This window comes from Canis lupus, chromosome 22, assembly GCF_048164855.1.
Source record: "Canis lupus baileyi chromosome 22, mCanLup2.hap1, whole genome shotgun sequence".
In the NCBI taxonomy this organism is placed as follows: Eukaryota; Metazoa; Chordata; class Mammalia; order Carnivora; family Canidae; genus Canis; species Canis lupus.
Window position 1 is genome coordinate 11,995,578 of NC_132859.1, and position 20,718 is coordinate 12,016,295.

Here is a 20,718-nt window from a genome sequence, read left to right on the forward strand (position 1 = left end):
ATAGATTTTTTAAGAATAATATTTCTTAATGTAGATACAGTGTAACCTATGTACCTATTAACTTATTGAAGGACATCTTAGCTGCTTCCAAGTTTGGATAATTATGAATCAAAGTTGCTATAATCATCTGTTGTTATATGGACTTAAGTTTTCATTTCCTTTGGAAAAATATCAAGGTGCCTGATTGTCGGATTATATGGTAAGAGTATGCTTAGCTCTGATTTAATTTTTTCTAATATATACATTCAATGCTATAAATTTTCCTCTGAGTACTGTTTTCACTGCATCCCACACATTTTAAAAAATTGTGTTTTCATTTTAATTTCATTCAAAATACTTTTAAGTTTCTGTTGAGATTTCTTCATTGCCCCACGTGTTATTTAGGAGTGTGTTGGTTAACCGACAGGTATTTTGGGATTTTCCAAAGAAAATCTCTCTCTCTCTCTCTCTCTTTTAAGATTGTATTTATTTGAGAGAGCGAGCATACATGCAAGAGATCAAGAGAGAGAGCATGATCGGGGGAAGGGGAGGAGAGTGGCAGAAAGAAGGGCAGAGGGAGAAGCTGACTCCCCCCTGAGCAGGGAGCTCCATGTGGGGCTCAATCCCAGGACCCCAATATCATGACCTGAGCCAAAGACAGATGCTTGATTGATGGAGCCACCCAGGTGCCCCTTCAGTTATCTCTCTGACCCTGATTTTTGGATTAACTTTACTGTGGCCTGACAGAAAACATTGTGTTTCTATTCTTTTAAATTTTTTAAGTGTGTTTTACGGCCCAGACTGTGATCTTTATCAGTCAGTGTTCCATGTGATCTTTAGCAAAATGTGAATTCTGCTGTTGATGGATGAAGTCATCTACAGATGTCACTTATATAGAATTGATTGATAGTATTGTTGATTTTGACTATGTTCTTACTAATTTTCTGTCTGCTGGATCTGTCCATTTCTGAGAGAGAGGTGCTGAAGTCTAACAGTGATAGTGAAAATACCCATTTCTGCTTGCAGTTCTACCAGTTTTTGCCTCATGTAGCTTAATGCTCTGTTTAGTGTACACATTTTAAGAATTACTATGTTTGGGCAGCCCAGGTAGCTCAGCAGTTTAGCGCCACCTTCATCCCAGGACGTGATCCTGGAGTCCCGGGATCGAGTCCCACGTCGGTCTCCCTGCTTGGAGCCTGCTTCTCCCTCTGCCTGTGTCTCTGCCTCTCTCTCTCTCTCTTTCTTTCTCTGTGTCTCTCATGAATAAATAAATAAAATCTTTTTTAAAAAAAGAATTACTATATTTTCTTGTACAACTGATCCCATTATCATTATGTAATACCTTTCTTTAATTATAAAAACTTTCCTTAATTTGAAGCTTGCTCTGTCTGAAATTAATCGAGCTATTCCTGATTTCTCTGATTACTGTCAGCATGGTATGGTTTTCTCAATCCATCCACTTTTAATACATATGTATCTTAATATTCAAATTGGGTTTCTTGTAGACAATACAGAGGATCTGTATTTTTGACAACTTTTTGATCTGCTTTTTGACCCACCCTGCCACTGGTTCTTGTGGTGGTTCTGTTCCTGTGTGTGTCTGCTCCAGTGAGGTATGACTCCATATATTTGCCCATCTCTCCAGTCTTAGGAACAATAGTTTGTCCTGTGTCCTATGTTCTTTCATGGATCTAGGAAAAGTTGATTTTTCAGTGTATTTGCTTTTCATCTGTTGTTAGATGGAATGGTGACCTCCAAGCTTCTTATATGTCAAAATGAAAGCCACCATATCCTTATTCTTAATCAAGAGTGTCAATTCCACAAATTTTACTTTTTTTTTTGTCAGAGTGTGATCTTGATTTTAATGTAAATAATATGGCTCTCAAAGATATAAGGATTACTGGAAATATAGTCAATCTTAAGCTATGGTGTTATTATTTAGATTATGCTTTACACCAAATACTTGATATCTCATGTTGTACATGACTAGACCATTACTATAGCAGTAGTTTTTATCCAAATAGGATTTTTTAAAAAGATTTTTATTCATTTATTTGAGAGAGAGAGAGAGAGAGTGAGAGAGAGTACAAACAGGGGAGCTGCAGAGGAAGAAGGAGAAGCAGGCTCTCTGCTGAGCAAGGAGCTGATGCCTGGCTAGATCCCAGTATCCTGGGATCATAACCTGATCCAAAGGCAGACACTTAACTAATGGAGTCACCCAGCACTCCAATCCAAATAGGATTTTAAGAAAAATGTCAGAATTTTATTTATTTAGTCATTAGATACTTGTTGGCTGTCTACTAGAATATCTTTTTATTTGGATTCATTAACTAATCAATTAACTAATTAATTCATTAACCTAATTCAATTTAATTGAATTTTCACTATGAATTAGGTACTCCAATAGTAACTGTCAAGCCGGAGAGATTAAGAAAGATATTGGTCCTGCTTAATGACTATTGTTTTAGTGTGGCCTATTATTATAGACACTGAATAAATAAATACCAAGAGAGACCTGGACTTCTGTGGGAAGTTAAATAATTCAGTGCTCTGAGCAAGTTTTTCAGGAAGAGAGAAATGTATTCTAGGAAGATAGAACAGCACGGTAAGGAGGCCAAGAGTTCAGAAAGGTGAGCAAGAGTCTGGTGCTTCTGGAGAACTGAATAAAATTTCATGTGGATACAGCATAACAAAGGGAGGCAGTGTTGGAAACGACAGCTAGAGAAAAGGGCGAAGTAGCACACATGCCAGAATTTGAAGGAACTCAGGAGACAAGTATTATATACTTATGTTAACCTCAAAGAGAAGACAGAAAGATTGTAAACAGCACAGCCACATGTTGAGTTATGTGTTAAAGGGGATGAATTGAAATAATGTTTAATACTTATTGACCACATTCTGTTTGCCATGCAGTATTCTAGGTGACTTACATGTACTAATCTAATATTTACAACAATCATTTGATAGAGTGTTATTATCCTTATTTTACAAACCGGAAATATGAGGCATGGAGATCGTCCAGCATTAGACAGTATAAATAGCACAGTTTACCACTTGGTTCCTTCAGAGTCTAACAACTTAATTATTTTGCTCTTTTGCCTAAAGTGCTGTGCTATTTACTAAGACAGAGATGTTGGTGAAGTATTCAATTCGGATTTTGGAGATGAGTCCTGTTTTGGACTGTTGGAATTTGAAGAGCCTGTGATATAGACAAATGGAGATTTCTAGTGAATATTTCACTTATAGAATCCTATAGTTCAGGAGAGAACTGTGGCGGGGGTATTTAGATTACAGAGTTTTCAGTAAATAAGTGGACACTGAAGTCACAGAAGTAAATGAAATTGTCAAAGTGAGAGCATAAGATGGAAGTCGTGTATCATGATTCTGTTTATGGGTTTTAAAGGGGATATAAAGATGCAAAACATAATCCCCACACAGGTTTCCATCTCACGGGAGAAATATATGACTAAACAAACAATTACAATATGGAGTGATAAGCACTAAATCAGAAGGCTGAAGCACTGACGATAATTTACCTCCTGTAAAGAAAGGCCATGGTCCATGAAACTACTTCCTAGAGGCTGCAGTACCTGACCTGAGTCTAGAATGATGGCTTGGAGGAAATCAGGTAAAGAAGAGTAAGTATCAGATTCCTTGGACAGTAGACATTTAGGTAGTTTAAGCAGTTCAAGAAAAGGCAGTGACCATAACCCAGGCAGGGATGTCACTTGGGTAGTGTAATTTCTGTAGCATGGCAGCATTGTGGATGTCTAGAAAGGAAGTGTTGGGAGGTAAGCTGGGGGTAGGATGCCAACTGACAGAAAGACTTGCAAGTTATAACCTCTGTTCTCACTTTATCCAGCTTGCGCCTTGACAACACAGAAGAATTTCCTACGTAAACATAAGTATCAGAATCTTTTAAATAAGCCCAGTACATTTCATTCACACATTCAGATGAACAAGGAATAAGTCACAGTCTCATGTTCAAGGAACCAAACAATATGAGCCTATTTTTCTTCCACATGTTAAAGAATATTTTATATACTATCCCGAAATTTTACTATTTAAAAATATTGCCATGACAGAGTTTAAAAAGCAGCATGTCATGAAACAAGATGCCAGTTTGTTTTTCATTAAAGAAATACTAAAATATTGCTTGCCCTCCCAAATTTTAAATTCTGTTGTCATAATGTACTCTATCTGGAGTTACCCCAAGCTGGTAATGGGAAATCTCTGAAAGTATAAAGTAATTTGTTCACATGCATAATTGTGTGAAGGAATCTGACCACAGCCCTGTTGGCTATCCAACACTTTTCAAGTTAAATTCTAGGGAGTGTCATATATAACAATCTACATATATAATTTCTCTTAAAAATTGATTTCAAAATTATACTGAAACATATTCTTAAGCTTTGTTGAAAAAAATCTTACCAAACTAGTAAAGCTTACTTCCCAAATACCTGAAAAGACAAGTACATATTTGTTTATTCCTTTTTTTTCATAACTCTAATATTCTAAATCATGGTCAAGTAACATGTCCCGAATCAAATTGGCAATAGCATTTCAACAAGCATATTTTCACAGAAAAAAAAAAATCTGGAAAGAGCACAAGAAAGAGAAACATCTGTGTCTTATATGATTTTGCAAAATTATGAATGTCATTAGCAAGCATAATTTATGAGATTCTTTTTATTTATGCTAATATATTACTCAAAGTGTTTTCTAACTTCTTATTTGGAATGTAATAGAGGATTTCAATATGATTGACATAGACTTTATTCTCTCTGTCACAACTAGTTGTTTTTCTCATGCATGTGTGTGTTTTGCAGTGTTCCCACAGAGTTGTTAATGAGCCATCAATTATTTGTGCAAATTGGAAGCAGAAATTTAAAAATCTCTCTACTCAAGGTATTTGTACATGACTCTCTAATTGAATCTGAGAATATTTGAATTTGAACACAAGTATACTAAACCTTCTATCCAGACACAAAATATTCTAAAATATTATTTTGTGCTTTAAAGAAGTTATATAATCTTTGAGTCAGCGATTTTCTCATGGTGGGTGATTAGGTTACATTTGATGCGGCAGTAAAGAGCTATGTATTATATATACATTTATAATATATATGCAAGTTTTATCTACCATCCAATATAGTATTTTGAAAAGTGATGTCAATTTTAACAAAAAAATTAGGTATTTGACATGTACATCGTGATGAAGTTTTATAATAATGTGTCTAAGTCAGTACTGAGTCATCCCAGAGCATAAATGTCACCAAAGCTTTGACTTTCTTTCTTTCTAGTCTGTTCCCTGTTGAAATTCCTCCTTCTTTTTTTGCCACATGGGTTCCTATATTTTGTGAAGATATTAATAGTAATATTTTATATAGTTTCCCAATGTTACTTCCTTTCTTTCAATCTTGCTTCCCACTCCATCTCCTTGCCAGAATTTGTTCAGCAGTCAGAAGGAAAAAAGAAGAGGTACATAATAGCTGAGACTTCTTTAGTACTGATTTTATGTTAAACTCTGTTTTAGCCCTTTTTATTAATTATCACAATGGACCCCTGTCATTTGCTGCTATTATCACTCTGGTTTAAAGATGAGGGAACCATGAGGTCATTCACAAAACCACCAAGTGATAGAATTAACACAAGCAGTCTGCCTCTAGGTCATTGTTTTTCATTTATACTCCATATTCCCTTGCTTTGGACAGGAATCTTAGTCAGCAGTAATTGGTGGGGAAAGGCTGAGTTTAGAGAGGAAGGCTATTTTTGCGACCTTTGGTCACACCTTTGGTCAATAGCCATGTTCAATGTTTATAGGTGCTGAATAAAAAGAGAAGGGGAGGGAGAATTTAAGAGGTGTTGTGATATTTTCTGCTGCTCATGATATTCTGGGCATGCAAATAAAGAAATGACAGTTATTTTAGAGACTTCTAGTGATGGAGGATCCTAAGCTTACCTCATCCCAGAGATACACCTAGGTAACACCCATATCAGTGTAACTAACCCAGAAAGACTAGCAGAACTGACTTTCCACAGTTGATTATGGAGAGAGGCCTCATCAAAAAAAGGTAGATAATGGGATGCCTGGGTGGCTCAGTGATTGAGCACCTGCCTTTGGCTCAGGATGTGATCCTGCTGTCCCAGGATCAAGTCCTGCATCAGGCTCTCTGCATGGAGTCTGCTTCTCCCTCTGCTATATCTCTGGCTCTCTCTATGTCTCTCATGAATAAATAAATAAAATCTAAAAAAAAAATAATAAGGTAGAGAAGGCACACTCAGAGACTGAGACTAATCACAAAAAAATAGGGAAAAGGAAGAAAGGAATCAATCCCATTAACAATTGCACCAAGTAAAATACCTAGGAATATATTTAATCAAGGAGCTGAAAGACCTGTACTCCGAAAACTTTAAAACATTGGTAGAAGAACTTGAAGGTGACAGACAAATGAAAGATACTCTATGCTCATGGACTGGCAGAACCAATATTATTAAAATGCTTGTAACTATCCAAAGCAATCTACACATTTAATGTAATCCCCATTGGATACCAATAAGCATTTTTCACAGAACTAGACCAAATTATCCTATAACGTGTATGGAATGATATAAAACCCCAAATGGCCAAAGCAGTCTTGAAAAAGTAGAACAAAACTGGAGTATCACAATCTCGAGTTTCAATATATACTACAAAGCTGTAGTAATTAAAACAGTATGGTGCTGGCACAAAAATAAACACATAGGTTAAAGTAACAAGATAAAGAACCCAGAAATAAACCCATTATTCTATGGTCAATTAATCTATGAGAAAGGAGACAAAAATATTCAATGGGGAGAGGATGGTCTCTTCAACAAATGGTGCTTCATAAATTGGACAGCTATATAAAAGAATGAAACTGGACCACTTTCCTATACCATACACAAAAATAAACTCAAAGTGAATTAAAGACCTAAACGTGAGATCTGAAACCATAAAATTCCTAGAAGAAAACATGGGCATTAATCTCTTTGACATTGGTTGCAGAAATGTTTTTCTAGATAATGTCCACTGAGGTAAAGGAAACACAAGCAAAATTTAACTATTAGGACTTCACCAAAATAAAAATCTTTTGCAAAGCAAAGGAAAACATCAAAAACAAAGCAAAACAAAACAAAAAGATAACCCATCAATGGGAGAAGATATTTGCAAATAATATATCCAAAAAGGAGTTAAAACATAAAAATCTTTAAAGAATTTATACAACTTAACATCAAATCACCATTATCATCATCATCATCATCATCATCATCATCATCATCATCAAATTAAAAATGGGCAGAGGACCTAAATAGATATTTTGCCAAAGAAGACATACAGATGGTGAACAAACATATGAAAAAATGCTCATATCACTAATCATCAGGTAAATGCAAATAAGACTACAATGAGATAGCACCCCAAATCTGAGTCAAAAACACCAGAAACAACAAGTGTTGGTGAGAATGTGGAAAAAAAGGAAACTTCAGGGGATCCCTGGGTGGTGCAGCGGTTTAGCGCCTGCCTTTGGCCCAGGGCGCGATCCTGGAGACCCGGGATCGAATCCCACGTTGGGCTCCCGGTGCATGGAGCCTGCTTCTCCCTCTGCCTATGTCTCTGCCTCTCTCTCTCTCTCTGTGTGACTATCATAAATAAATGAAAAAAAAAATTAAAAAAAAAGGAAACTTCATAAAGTATTGTAGGAATGCAAGCTGGTACAGGCACTGCAAAAAACAAGATGGAAGTTTCCCAAAACATTAAAGATAGAGTTATCCTATGGTCCAATAATTCCACTACTGTATATTTACTCAACAAAAAACCCTACTAATTTGAAAAGATATGCCTACCCCTATATTCAATGCAGCATTATTTACAATAACCAGATATGGAGGCAGCCCAAGTGTCCATCAAAAAGAAAAAAAGATAAAGAAGATGTAGTATATATACAATGAAATATTGCTCAGCCATAAAAAAGAGTGATATATTGCCTTTGCAACAGTATGGATGGATCTAGAGGATATAATGTTAAGTGAAATAAATCAATCAAAGAAAGACAAATACTACATGATTTTACTCATATGTAGAATTTAAGAAAAAAGCAGGGTACAGCTGGATGGCTCAGGCGTATAAGTGTCTGCCTTCGGCTCAGGTCATGATCTTGGGGTCCTGGGAGTCCCACATGGTCTCATGCGTTGGTCCCCACTCAGTGGGGAGTCTGCTTCTCCCTCTTCCCCACTCATGCTCTCTCTCTCTCTCAAAAAAAAAAAAAAAAAAAAAAAAACAGAACAGGTGAACAGAGGGGGAAAAAAAACAAAATAGGAAACTGACCCTTAACTATAGAGAATAAACTATGGTTGCCATAGAGGATATGGGGGTGGAATGGGGGGTGGGAATGGGTGAAATAGGTGAAAGGGATTAGGGTTACACTTATCAAGATGAGCATTAAGTATTTATAGAATTGATAAACCACTTTATTTGACATCTGAAACTAATGTAATACTGTATGCTAATTACACAATAGATAAATAAATAATTTTAAAAAGAGGGGAGAAAAAGAGATTGTAGTTGTTTTAATGTGACTTTAGTTCTAAGGTCTTTGTTCAGACCAGAAAAATACTCCCAGAACAAGTCATGAGAGTTTTGGCTAAATAAGCATCAAGTCTCATGGACCATGCCGTGTCTTCATCACCAGAGACTCTATATTTCTTCCTGAATACATCTCCCTCTCAAAAGGGGAATTTTTTTCAAGCCAATAAGATCCTGCCTGCCTGTAAGAATTTTTTTTTTTTTTCCCAGAGCACATTTTGTCCTCCCCCCTTGGTTCACAATAAAACATTTGAATCACTGTGAGCTCCAAGTAATACTGCCGCTGCCTGCCATATATCATGGCCTGGAGGGAATTGCAATAACAACTCAGCTTGCAGATACAGAAAGCCTCAGAGTGCAGGCCCAAATGCAGCACAAAGGTTCACACAGGTCTCCACAAAGCCATCAGAGGAGCAAATTAAAAATTGAGTTCACAGTGTTAGAAGATAATTTCACCTTCATTAAAGAATATGATTAATGTAGGGCATCTGGTGGCTCAGCTGGTTAAGCAACTGATTCTTGATTCCTTCTCAGGTCATGACCTCCAGCTCCTGGGATCAAGCCCCAGATCAGGCTCTGAGCTGAGTGCAAAGTCCATTTGCTCCTCTCCTGTGCTCCTTTGCTCTCTCTTTCTCTCTGTCTCAAATAAATAAGTAAATAAAATATTTCTTTAAAGATTTTATTTATTTATTCATGAAAGACATAGAGAGAGAGAGGTAGAGACACAGGCAGAGGGAGGAGCAGGCCCCATGCAAGGGACCCCAAAGTGGGACTCTATCCTGGGTCCCCAGGACAACGCCCTGAACTGAAGGTGGCGCTAAACCACTGAGCCACCGGGGCTGCCCAATAAAATATTTTTTAAAAGAATATGATTAGTGTAGTCTTTTGTCCCAATTCTTTTACTTCACTAATAATCAACATCCCAAGAGTCAACATAACCCCTTTTATTATCCATACACCAGGCAGTGTGCTGGTAAATGTTTAACAACTTTTTCCTATATATCTCTGTAAATAAATATTTATAAAATAGAATTAAATAGTTATTAATTCAAAATATTTATTAAATAAAATATTTATAAATTTAATGGCCAGAGACACAATAAAATTTGACATTTAAATCTACTTCTCTAATGACTTTCTATAACTTTTATAGGTCTAGAAAATCAATAAAATATTAAGCAAAGTCTTGATTTGGAGTATTTGACAATGTGTGCGGTATAAATACTGCAACCGAGGTCAACTTTAAAGCTAGTAATGTAATACTATAGAAGGCAGATTTGGGAAGACATATGCAGAAGCAAACTATAATTTTTAAACATTACAGATACAATAGAGGTAAATAACCCCAAGGGCCGACATAATTATAAAATGCAGTAACATAATTAGAAATTGATTACAGTTGATAATGATATAGTTTTGAGTTACTATCAGGTTACTATCAGGTCCTGTGAGCCATCATGAGCCTGCTTCACCTCTGTCATACTAAGCAATTTTACTGTTATAAAACTCTGGCTGGTGGGCCTGACTGTCCACCAAGTGTAAGTAACCAGTATAAAATAATGCCAGTATATTCCTTGTTAGTTTTTTCCAGATGAAATGGAGCCAAAATTGGTTTTCTAGAAATCACTAATCTGTCTTCAGTTTTGAAACCTGAGTCTCAACTGGACAAAATATTGAAGAATCCTGGGACACGCTCTTCTTGTTACATCTACTCACTTTTGGATGACTTCTTATTTACTGAATATATTCAGTCCTGGGTCAGTGTTTTCCCCTTTAGCCCACAATCACTATCATTTTTTGGCTGTAAGTACATTCTAAGTGTAATATCTGTTTACCATCCTTAGCTTCTGCCTGTCATGACCTCAACTCCAATGAGGTCTCTTGGTTCAATCTCTAGAATATCTCAAACATTGTCATCACCAATACCTGCCCCAGTCTCAAAATATCTTTAACAAATATCCCATACTTCACTCATCATCTCTTATGCATCTATCCTACTCACTTTACTATCTCCATCAATCCACAGATACAATCACATTCTCTGTATCTGTAAGATATATATATATGTATATATATATATACATATATATCAAATCCTTCATTTTACCATTTTCAAATAGCCTTACTTCCAGGTGGAGTTCATTTCAGCACTGCAAGATTGGTTCAACATTCTAAATATCAATCAATATAAAACAAATCATCAATTTAATACAATATTAGCAGTATATAAAAGAAAAACTATAGAATTAACACCACAGATTTGACAAAATTCAATATATATTTATAGTTTAAAAAAAGAAACATAGTAATAAAGAGAACTTCCTCAACTATAAAAGGACATCTACAATACACTTGTTGAATATGACTCTTAAATGGTGAAAGATTGGAAGCGTTTTCTGTAAGATTGGGAAAAACACAAGGTCATAAACTTTTGCTACTTTTATTTAACAGGGTCTTTTAAGTTCTAGTCTGTGCAATACAAAAACACAAAAAAACAAATATAAATCACAAGATAGAAAATTAAAGAGGTAGACTTCACAAATTACATGATGGAGAAAATCATTTAAAAATCTAGAAATAGGGGCACTTGGGTTGCCCAGTCAGTTAAGCACCTGCCTTTGGCTCAGGTCATGATCCTAGGTCCTTGGATTGAGCCCAGTGTTGGGCTCTCTGCTCAGTGAGGAGTCTGCTTCTCCCTCTACCTCTGCCCTCTCCATGCTTGTGCTCTCTCACTTGCTCTCTCACTCTCTCTTTCAAGTAAATAAATAAAATATTTAAAAAATAAATAAATAGAAGTCTAGAAACAAGTTTTTTAACTAATAAGTAAGTTCCGTAGTATCTAAAGTTTCAGAATACAAGGTCAATATATAAAAATACTGTATTTCTAAATAATAGCAAGGGAAACTTGTGAATTAAATTAAAAAACATTCCATTACAATAGCATAAAAATATCAATATACTTAAGAATTAGTTGAAGAAATATGTGTATAGGATCTGTATACTAAAACTACAAAGAGTTACTGAATAAAACTCAAGGTAATTTAAATAAATGGTGACACAAAAATGTTCACAAAGGAAAAGACTCAGTGTTAAGATGTCAATTTTCCTCAAATTTATCTAGGTATCAATACAATAATACCAGTCAAAATTTATTTTGTGGATATTGACAAGCCAAATCTAAGATTTATATGGAAATATAACAAATCTAAAATAGCTGCAATAATTTGAAAAAAAAGTTGAAAGATACCCAGAGCTCGTCACAAGTGCCTTCCTTAATCCTCATCACCTATTTAACCCGTCCCCACACTCACCTCCCCCTCTGGTAACCATAAGTTTGTTCTCTATAGTTAAGAATCTATTTCTTGGGGCACCTGGGTGGCTCAGGGGTTGAGCGTCTGCCTTTGGCTCAGGTTGTGATCTCAGGGTCCTGGGATCGAGTTACAGGGGGCCTGCTTCTCTCTCTACCTATGTCTCTGCCTCTCTCTCTGTCTCTCATGAATAAGTAAATAAAATCTTTAAAAAATCTATTTATTGGTTCTCCTTTCTCTCATCTTTTTCTCCCTTTGTTCATTTGTTTTGTTACTTAAATTCCACATATGAGTTAAATCATATGGTATTTGTCCTTTTCTGACTTATTTCACTTAGCATAATACCCTCTCGCTCCATCCATGCTGTTGGAAATGGCAAGATTTCATACTTTTTATGGCTGGATAATATGCCATTACACACACACACACACACACACACACACACACAACTTCTTCATCCATTCATCAGTTTATGGACACTTGGGATGCTTCCATAATTTGACTATTGTTAATAATGCTGCTGTGAACATTGGGGTGCATGTATCCCTTTGAATTAATATTTTTGTATTCTTTGGGGAAATACCTAGTAGAGCAATTGCTGGATCACAGGGTAGTTCTTTTTGTAAAAAGAACTTTTTTGAGAAACCCCATAAAGTTTTCCAGAGTGTTTGCATCAGTTTGCATTCCCACCAACAGTGCAAGAGGATTCCCCTTTCTCCACATCCTCGCCAAGATCTGTTGTTTCCCGTGTTGTTGGTTTTAGCCATACTGACAGGTATGAGGCGATATCTCATTATAGTTTTGATTTGTATTTCCCTGATGATGAGTGATGTTGAGGATCTTATTGTGTGTCCATTAGCCATCTGGATGTCTTCTTTGGAAAAATGTCTATTTATGTCTTCCGCCCATTTTTAATTAGATTATTTGTTTTTTTGGGGTGTTGAGTCTTATAAGCTCTATTTATTTTGGGATACTAACACTTTATCAGATATATCATTTGCAAATATCTTCTCCCATTCTGAAAATTGCCTTTTAGTTTTGTTGATTATTTCCTTTGCTGTGCAGAAGGTTTTTAGTTTGATGAAGTCTCAATATTTTATTTTTGCTTTTGTCTCTTTTGCCTCAGGAGACATATCTAGAAAGAAATTGCTACAGCCAACATCAAAGAGGTTACTTCTTGTGTTCTCCTCCAGGATTTTTTATGGGTTCAGGTTTCATCTTTAGGTCTTTAATCCATTTTCAATTTATTTTTGTGTATAATGAAAGAAAGTGGTCTGGTTTCATTCTTTCACATGTAGCTGTCCAGTTTTCCCACACCATTTGTTAAAGAGACTATCTTTTTGTCATTGAATATTCTTTCCTGCTTTGTCAAAATTAGTCATGTGGGTTCATCCCTGGGTTTTCTATTCTGTTCTATTCATTTATGTGTCTACTTTTGTGCCAATACCACAGTTTTGATCGTTATAGCTTTTTAAGATATCTTAAAGTCCAAAACTGTGATGCCTCCAGCTTTACTTTTCTTTTTCAAGGTTCCTTTGCCTATTTGAGGCCTTTTGTGATTCCTTACAGATTTTAGGAGTGTTTGTTCTAGCTCTGTGAAAAATGCTGTTAGTATTTTGATAAGGATTGCATTAAACATGTAGATTGTTTTGAGTGATATAGAGATTTTAACATTTGTGCTTCCAATCCATAAACACGGAATGTCTTTCCATTACTTTGTGCTTTCTTCAATTTCTTTCATCAGTATTTTATAATTTTCAGAGTATAGGTCTTTCACCTCTTTGCTGAGGTTTAATCCTAGGCATTTTATTGTTTTTGGTGCAATTATAAATGGGATCGAGTCCTTAATATCTCCTTCTGCTACTTTACTGCTGGTATATAGATCTGTAACATATTTCCGTGCATTGATTTTGTATCTTGTGACTTCATGGAATTCATGCATCAGTTCTAGCAGTTTTTTGGTCGAGTCTTTTGGGCTTTCTTTTTTTTAAGGTTTTATTTATTTATTCATGAGAGACAGAGAGAGGGGCAGAGACACAGGCAGAGGGAGAAGCAGGCTCCCTGCAGGGGTCCCGATGTTGGACTCAATCCCGGGACTCCGGGATTGCCCTGAGCTGAAGGCAGGCTCCCAACCACTGAGCCACCCAGGCATCCCTCTTTTGGGCTTTCTATATGAAGTACCATGTCGAGCATGGACATTCCTGTCTTTTCTTGATTATAGAGGAAAAACTCTCAATTCTTCCCCATTGAGGATACTAGCTGTGGGTTTTTCATATACAGCCTTTATTATGTTGAGGTATGTTCCCTCTAAACCTACTTCATCATCGGTTGTTATTGTGAGTGGATGCTGTACTTTGTCAAATGGTTTTTCTGCATTTATTGGAATGATCATATGGTTCTTATGTTTTCTTTTATTAATGTGGTGTCTTGTGTTGATTTTTTTCTGAATATTGAGCCACCCTTGCAACCCAGTAATAAATCCCACTTGATCATGGTAAATGATTTTTTTAATGTATCATTGGATTTGGTTTGCTAGTATTTTATTGAGAATTTTACATGTTCATTAGGGTTAATGGCCTGTCATTCTTTTTCAGTAGAGTCTTTATCCGGTTTTGGTATGAGGATAATGCTGGTCTCATAGAATGAATTTGGAAGCTTTCCTTTTCTTTTCTTTTCTTTTCTTTTCTTTTCTTTTCTTTTCTTTTCTTTTCTTTTCTTTTCTTTCTTTTCTTTCTTTTCTTTTCTTTTCTTTTCTTTTCTTTTCTTTCTTTTCTTTTCTTTTTTTCTTTTCTTTTTTTCTTTTCTTTTCTTTTCTTTTCTTCTTTTCTTTCTTTTCTTTTCTTTTTTTCTTTTCTTTTCTTTTCTTTCTTTTTTTCTTTTCTTTTTTTTTCTTTTCTTTTTTTTCTTTTCTTTTTTCTTCTTTCCTTTTTCTTTCTTCTTTCTTTCTCTTTTTGTATTAGTTTGAGAAGAATAGGAATTAATTTCTCTTTAAATGTTTGGTAGACTTCGCCTGTAAAGTCATCTGGTCCTGGCTTCTGTTTGCTGGGAAAGTTTTGATTACTGATCCAATTTATTCCTGATTATTGGTCTGTTCACATTTCCTATTTCCTCCTATTTCAGTTTTGGTCATTGATATATTTGTAGGAATTTATCCATTTCTTCCAGGTTGTTCAGTTTGTTGGCATACAGTTTTTTATAATGTTCTCTTATAATTGTTTGTATTCCTACAATGTTGTTCATTATCTATCCTCTCTCATTTGTTATTTTACTTATCTGAGTCTTTCTTTTTTTGATCAGTCTGGTCAGAGATTTATCATTTTTATTAATTTTGTCAAAGGACAAGCTCCTTATTTCATTGATTTGCTCTATATTTTTTGTTTTGTTTTGTTTTTCAAGTTTCTGTATTATTTATTTCTGCTCTAATCTTTATTATTTCATTTCTTCTACTGGCTTTAGGCTTCATGTGTTGTTCTTTTTTTCTAGATCCTTTGGGTGTAAGGTTAGGCTACTTATTTGAGATTTTTTTTACTTCTTAGGTATGCCTGCCTTGCTGTGTATTTCACTTTTAGGATTGCTTTTGCTATATTCCAAAAGTTGTGGACCATTAGGTGTTCATTTTTATTTGTTTCCATGTATTTTCTAGTTTATTCTTTGATTTAATGGTCGAAACATTCATTGTTTAGTAGCATGTTGTTTAACTTCCATGTATTTGTTGTCTTTCCAGATTTTTCCATCTGGTTGACTTCTAGTTTCATAGTAGGTTCAGAAAAGGTGCATGGTATGATTTTAGTCTTTCTGTGTTTGTTGAGGCCTGTTTTGTGATGCATCATGTGATCTAGTTTGAAGAATATTCCACGTGCACTTGAAAAGAATGTGTATTCTGTTTAGGATAGAATGTCCTGAATGTATGTGTTAGGCCCATTTGTTCCAGTGTGTGATGTGTTAGGCCCATTTGTTCCAGTGTGTCATTCAAGGCCATTGTTTCCTTGTTGATTTTCTGTTTGGATGATCTGTCCATTGGTATAAAGTGGGGTGTTAAAGTCTCATATTATTGTATCATTATCAATTAGTTCCTTTGTTTTTTGTTAACTGTTTTATGTATTTGGATGTTCCCATGTTGGGTGTATAAATATTTACAATTGCTTTATCTTCTTGTTGGATTGTCCCCTTTATGATTTTATAATGTCTTTCTGTGTCTCTTTTTACAGTCTTCATTTTAAAATCTAGTTTGTCTGACAGATGTATTGCCACTCTGGCTTTCTGCTGACATCCACTTTGGTTATAAATGTTTCTCTACCCTTTGACTTTCAATCTGCAGGAGACTTTAGGTCTAAAACGAGTCTCCTGTCAGCAATATGTGGGTGTGTCTTGATTATCCATTCTGAAACCCTATTTCTTTTTATTGGAATGTTTAGCCCATTTATATTCAAAGTAATTACTGACATATATATTTGCCATTTTTTTTTTACTTGTTTTTTCATTGTGTCTGGAGACTTTCTCTGACCCTTTCTTGTCTTTGTCACTTTTGTCCTTTGCACTCAGAGTCCCCTTTAATATTTCTTGTGTGGCTGGCTTAGTGGTCATGAACTCCTTTACTTTTTGTTTACCTGGGAAATTCTTTATCTCGCCTATTCTTAATGATAGCCTAGTTGCATAAAGTATTTTTGGCTGCAGATATTTCCCTTTCAACATGTTGAATATATCATGCTACTCTCTTCTGGCTTGCCACATTTCTGTTGAGAAATCTGCTATCCTTATGGTTTATCCCTTGTACATTAAGGACTTCTTTGTATTGATACTTAAAAGATTTTTTTCTTTATCACTATATTTTGCAAATTTAATTACAATATTTTTTTTGTCATGGCCTGCCTTTGTTGATTTTTAATGGGAAGTTCTCTGTGCTTCCTGGACCTGGATGTCTGTTTCCTTCCCTAAATAAGATAGGTTTTCAGCTATTATTTCTTCAAATTAGATTTATGCCTTCTTTTCTCTCCTCTTCTTTTGGGACTCCGCATTCTTCTCTGGTTAGAAAAGCCAGTTATGTCTCCTACTCCGGACAGTAATGGCCTTATGAAGAAGAGACCATGTATTGTCCAGGGCCTGGCACTTCAAGAAGTGTCTTTAGTGTATGCTGTGTGTGCTATGCTATTGCGTTTTGGCTGCTCTAGGAAGATATATAGGATGATTTGATAGTTATCTAGTTGTGTTCATGAGATGAGACAAACTTCCTACACTGCTACCATCTTCCTCTCCTCTCAACTGTACACATTAAAAAAAAATACTTTTTTATTTATTTACTCATGAGAGACACAGAGAAGCAGAGACATAGGCAGAGGGAAAGGCAGGCTCTCTGCAGGGAGCCTAATGTAGGACTCAATCCCAGGACCCAGAATATGACCTGAGGCAAAGGCAAACACTCAACAACTGAGACACCCAGGTGTCCCCTGGGCACATTTTTTACAGCTTATGAATTCTACATATATTTGGTTAATTTTACTTATATAAATTTTTAGATAAATTTTACTTTCATAAAACTGATTATGGTTCTAAAATGAGTCCTATGGGATATACAAAAAACAGTTATCTTTTTACCATTACAGTGCTTTTTTTTTTTTTTTTGGTTCATTTATAAGTCTTCTAAATTTTCCTCTCATATTTCTGTTACCTAAATTTAAAAATGACTAATAATGGTCAAGCACTAATTAAATAAAAATGATATATTGCATGCTAAAATACTTCATTCAGAAATTCCACATGCTTAAGTTACAATATTCTTAGAAAACAATCAGCAAAACTTGAGTCATAAAAACTACTACAGGTATGAACTTGATAAATACCTATTAAAATTATTAAACACCCACATGCACATATTGCTTTCAAGGCATATTATCTTAGGAACAGATGTGCGGTTGAGAAAATGGCATACATTTTAGTATTTGAGCAGCCTTTATCTTGGCAGATTTATTTTAAAATATGCCAAGCTATATCACTTAATGAGTCACCAGAATATGATTAATGTCATTCCTATCCAGTCTTTGAAAAGTGTTAAATACTTACATATTAAACATAATATATTCTTGTCTTCTTTAAAAAGAAAGAAAGAAAAATGAAAAATACAGTAAGAAAGTAAACTAAGCCAATCAATAGCTTCTGTTAATGTTTTGAAAAATTTACAAATATATACATATGCATAGGCAAACACAAACATATTTTATGTGTAGTATTTTCTAGTGCCTTAAAATCATTCATGTTTCAGGGTACACAGTGCGTACCATATGAAATTATTACTTTAATAACAGCATTATATTCCATTATATAGAGACAACCTAATGCAACCATGGTATTGTAGCACATATTTTTCTATTATAATTAATTTTTCCATAAACCTCTTTTAGCACAAACATTTAAATTTTTGATATAGCATATGTAAAACATAACTCCTGCCCTACTCTCTAGTCAATTTCTTGCTCCAGAAAAATGACCCGGAAGGAAAATCTAATCTTTACTAATTTCCCTCTCAAATTTTAAGGGCCTGGTAAGGGTTAGGCAAAAGTCACTCTTGTCCATGACAATGCTCACTATACTGATAATTTCCATTTTCTAGAAATTCCAAATCACCAACAGTCTCTCTTTTTTTCTATTTCATCAAATCTTGTTTATTTTTTTTTAAGATTTTATTTATTTATTCATGAGACAGAAAGTGAGAGAGAGAGAGAGACAGACAGAGGCACAGGCAGAGGGAGAAGCAGGCTCCATGCAGGGAGCCCGATGTGGGACTCGATCCCAGGACTCCAGGATCACGTGCTGGGTCAAAGCAGGCACTAAACCGCTGAGCCACCCAGGGATCCCAGAAATAGCAATTTTTAAAGAAGAAAAACTTCTGTTCCTTGACTATTGTGAAAAATGTACAACTCTTGGGGAGAATCTAGCAAGATAGATTTTGGTAAAAGACTCATAAGGGGGATGCTAAATATGATTTTTCAATGTGTTAAAACATAAGTAAGTCATATTAACTCTTCCAAAATCTATTAGGACTTGCCATTAACTGGAAAGCAAAGCATCTTTAATCAGAAGACATAAAATTTAGTGATGTTGATTCTAGAGGTGAAAATGGAATGTTTTCTAGAACTTTGTGTATTTTCAAGATATAATGGTAAAATTCAGTCCCTCCCTCCAAAAACCTTATGTGATTTCTTTAAATTAGATAAACCTCTAAATGTACTTAAATTATATTTTATGAAATTGTAATCTCATATTAGTTTATGCTATATATTTTTAATGATTTTTCCAACACCTTAAAAAAGTGAAATACTTAGCCTAGCTGCTTTTGGGATCAGTTTTATCAGAATATACCTTCTTGTATTAAAACACTGGAAGAGGGCATCCCGGGTGGCTCAGTGGTTTAGTGCCACCTTCCACCTGGGGTGTGATCCTGAAGACCAGGGATCGAGTCCCACGTCGGGCTCCCTGCATGAAGCCTGCTTCTCCCTCTGCCTGTGTCTGCCTCTCTCTCTCTCTCTCTCTCTCTCTCTATGTGGGTCTCTCACAAATAAATAAAAAATCTTTGGAAAAAAAAAACACTGGAAGATTTTGGTCATAATATCTAAGGAAATCAACAGTATATAAATAACTATATAGGTATTTTCATTTAATTATCTTCAAAAGCTGAATACAAAATTCTAATATACTCATTCATATACATTTCCTGAAAAAAGGAACACCGTATTTTTTATTATAGTTCTCACTTCATATAAAATTCATCATTTTAGTATATACTGTGTTATAATAATATAATTTAAGAAATAAGAAACAACATAGAGGAAGAAGGCAGAGTAGGAAGATCGTAAGTTCACCTCATCCCACAGACACAACTAGATAACACCCACCTCATTTTAAATAACTCAGAAAATGGACTGAAGTTGGGCAGAACAAACTTTCTGCAGTTAAATGTAGGGAAAAGGCCACATCAAAATGTGTAGGAATGGCAGTGATATGGTCAGGAGCTAAAGAGACCTGTAGGACTGTCCATGGGAGGGAAGGACATCATGAGTGTAAAAGGGGAGAGGACCAGAATCCATGCCTGGCACCTCCGCCACAGGGGACCCACATGGGGAAGACAAGTCCCCATGACATTTGACTTTGAAAACCAGAGGGATCTCATAATCACTGTGGCTTAATAACTCAGACTTAGCACCAGGTGTTACATGGAGGTATTGACTCACTATATTGTACACCTGAAACTAATACTACACTGGAATTTGAATAAAAACTTAACAATATTAGATTTGGCTGTGGGAGAGCCAAGAGGGCTGAGGCCCCACCCTTAAAGAGACAGTACAACAAATAGCTCCATGGAGATCCAACATAGCAGTATCAGTTTCAATAACACCTAAGCTATAGATGAAGGAGATTTATTTACTAATCTCAGAGCATGTGCTGGAGGGGTAGGGATCTTTATGAAATATCTCTAGGAATAAAGGAGAGCAAAGGTGGCATATCCCTTCTCTGTCGTCCAGCAAAGAGATAGAAAACATAAAAGCAACCAACCAATAGAGATGAAGAACTCAATAACTGAAATTAAAAATACACTAGATAGGATAAATAAATAGTAGACTAGAGAAAACAGAAGAATGGATCAGTGACCTAGAGGGAAGAGTAATGGAAAGCAACAAAGCTGAACAGAAGAAAAAAAAAAGAATTAAAAAATGACAGATTTCAGTGACACCATCAAACATAACATTTGCATTATAGGAATTCCAGAAGGATAAAAGTGAACAGGAAATTTATTTGAAGAAATAAGAGCTGAAAAATCTCCAAATCTGCAGA

At 35.3% G+C, this 20,718-nt stretch overlaps 1 long non-coding RNA gene across 2 annotated transcripts in view; it reads right to left on the minus strand.

Annotated features, from left to right (window-relative positions):
* LOC140614428 (uncharacterized) overlaps window positions 1-20,718 on the minus strand; it is a 249,357-nt gene that overhangs the window by 125,476 nt on the left and 103,163 nt on the right. The window lies entirely within an intron of this gene.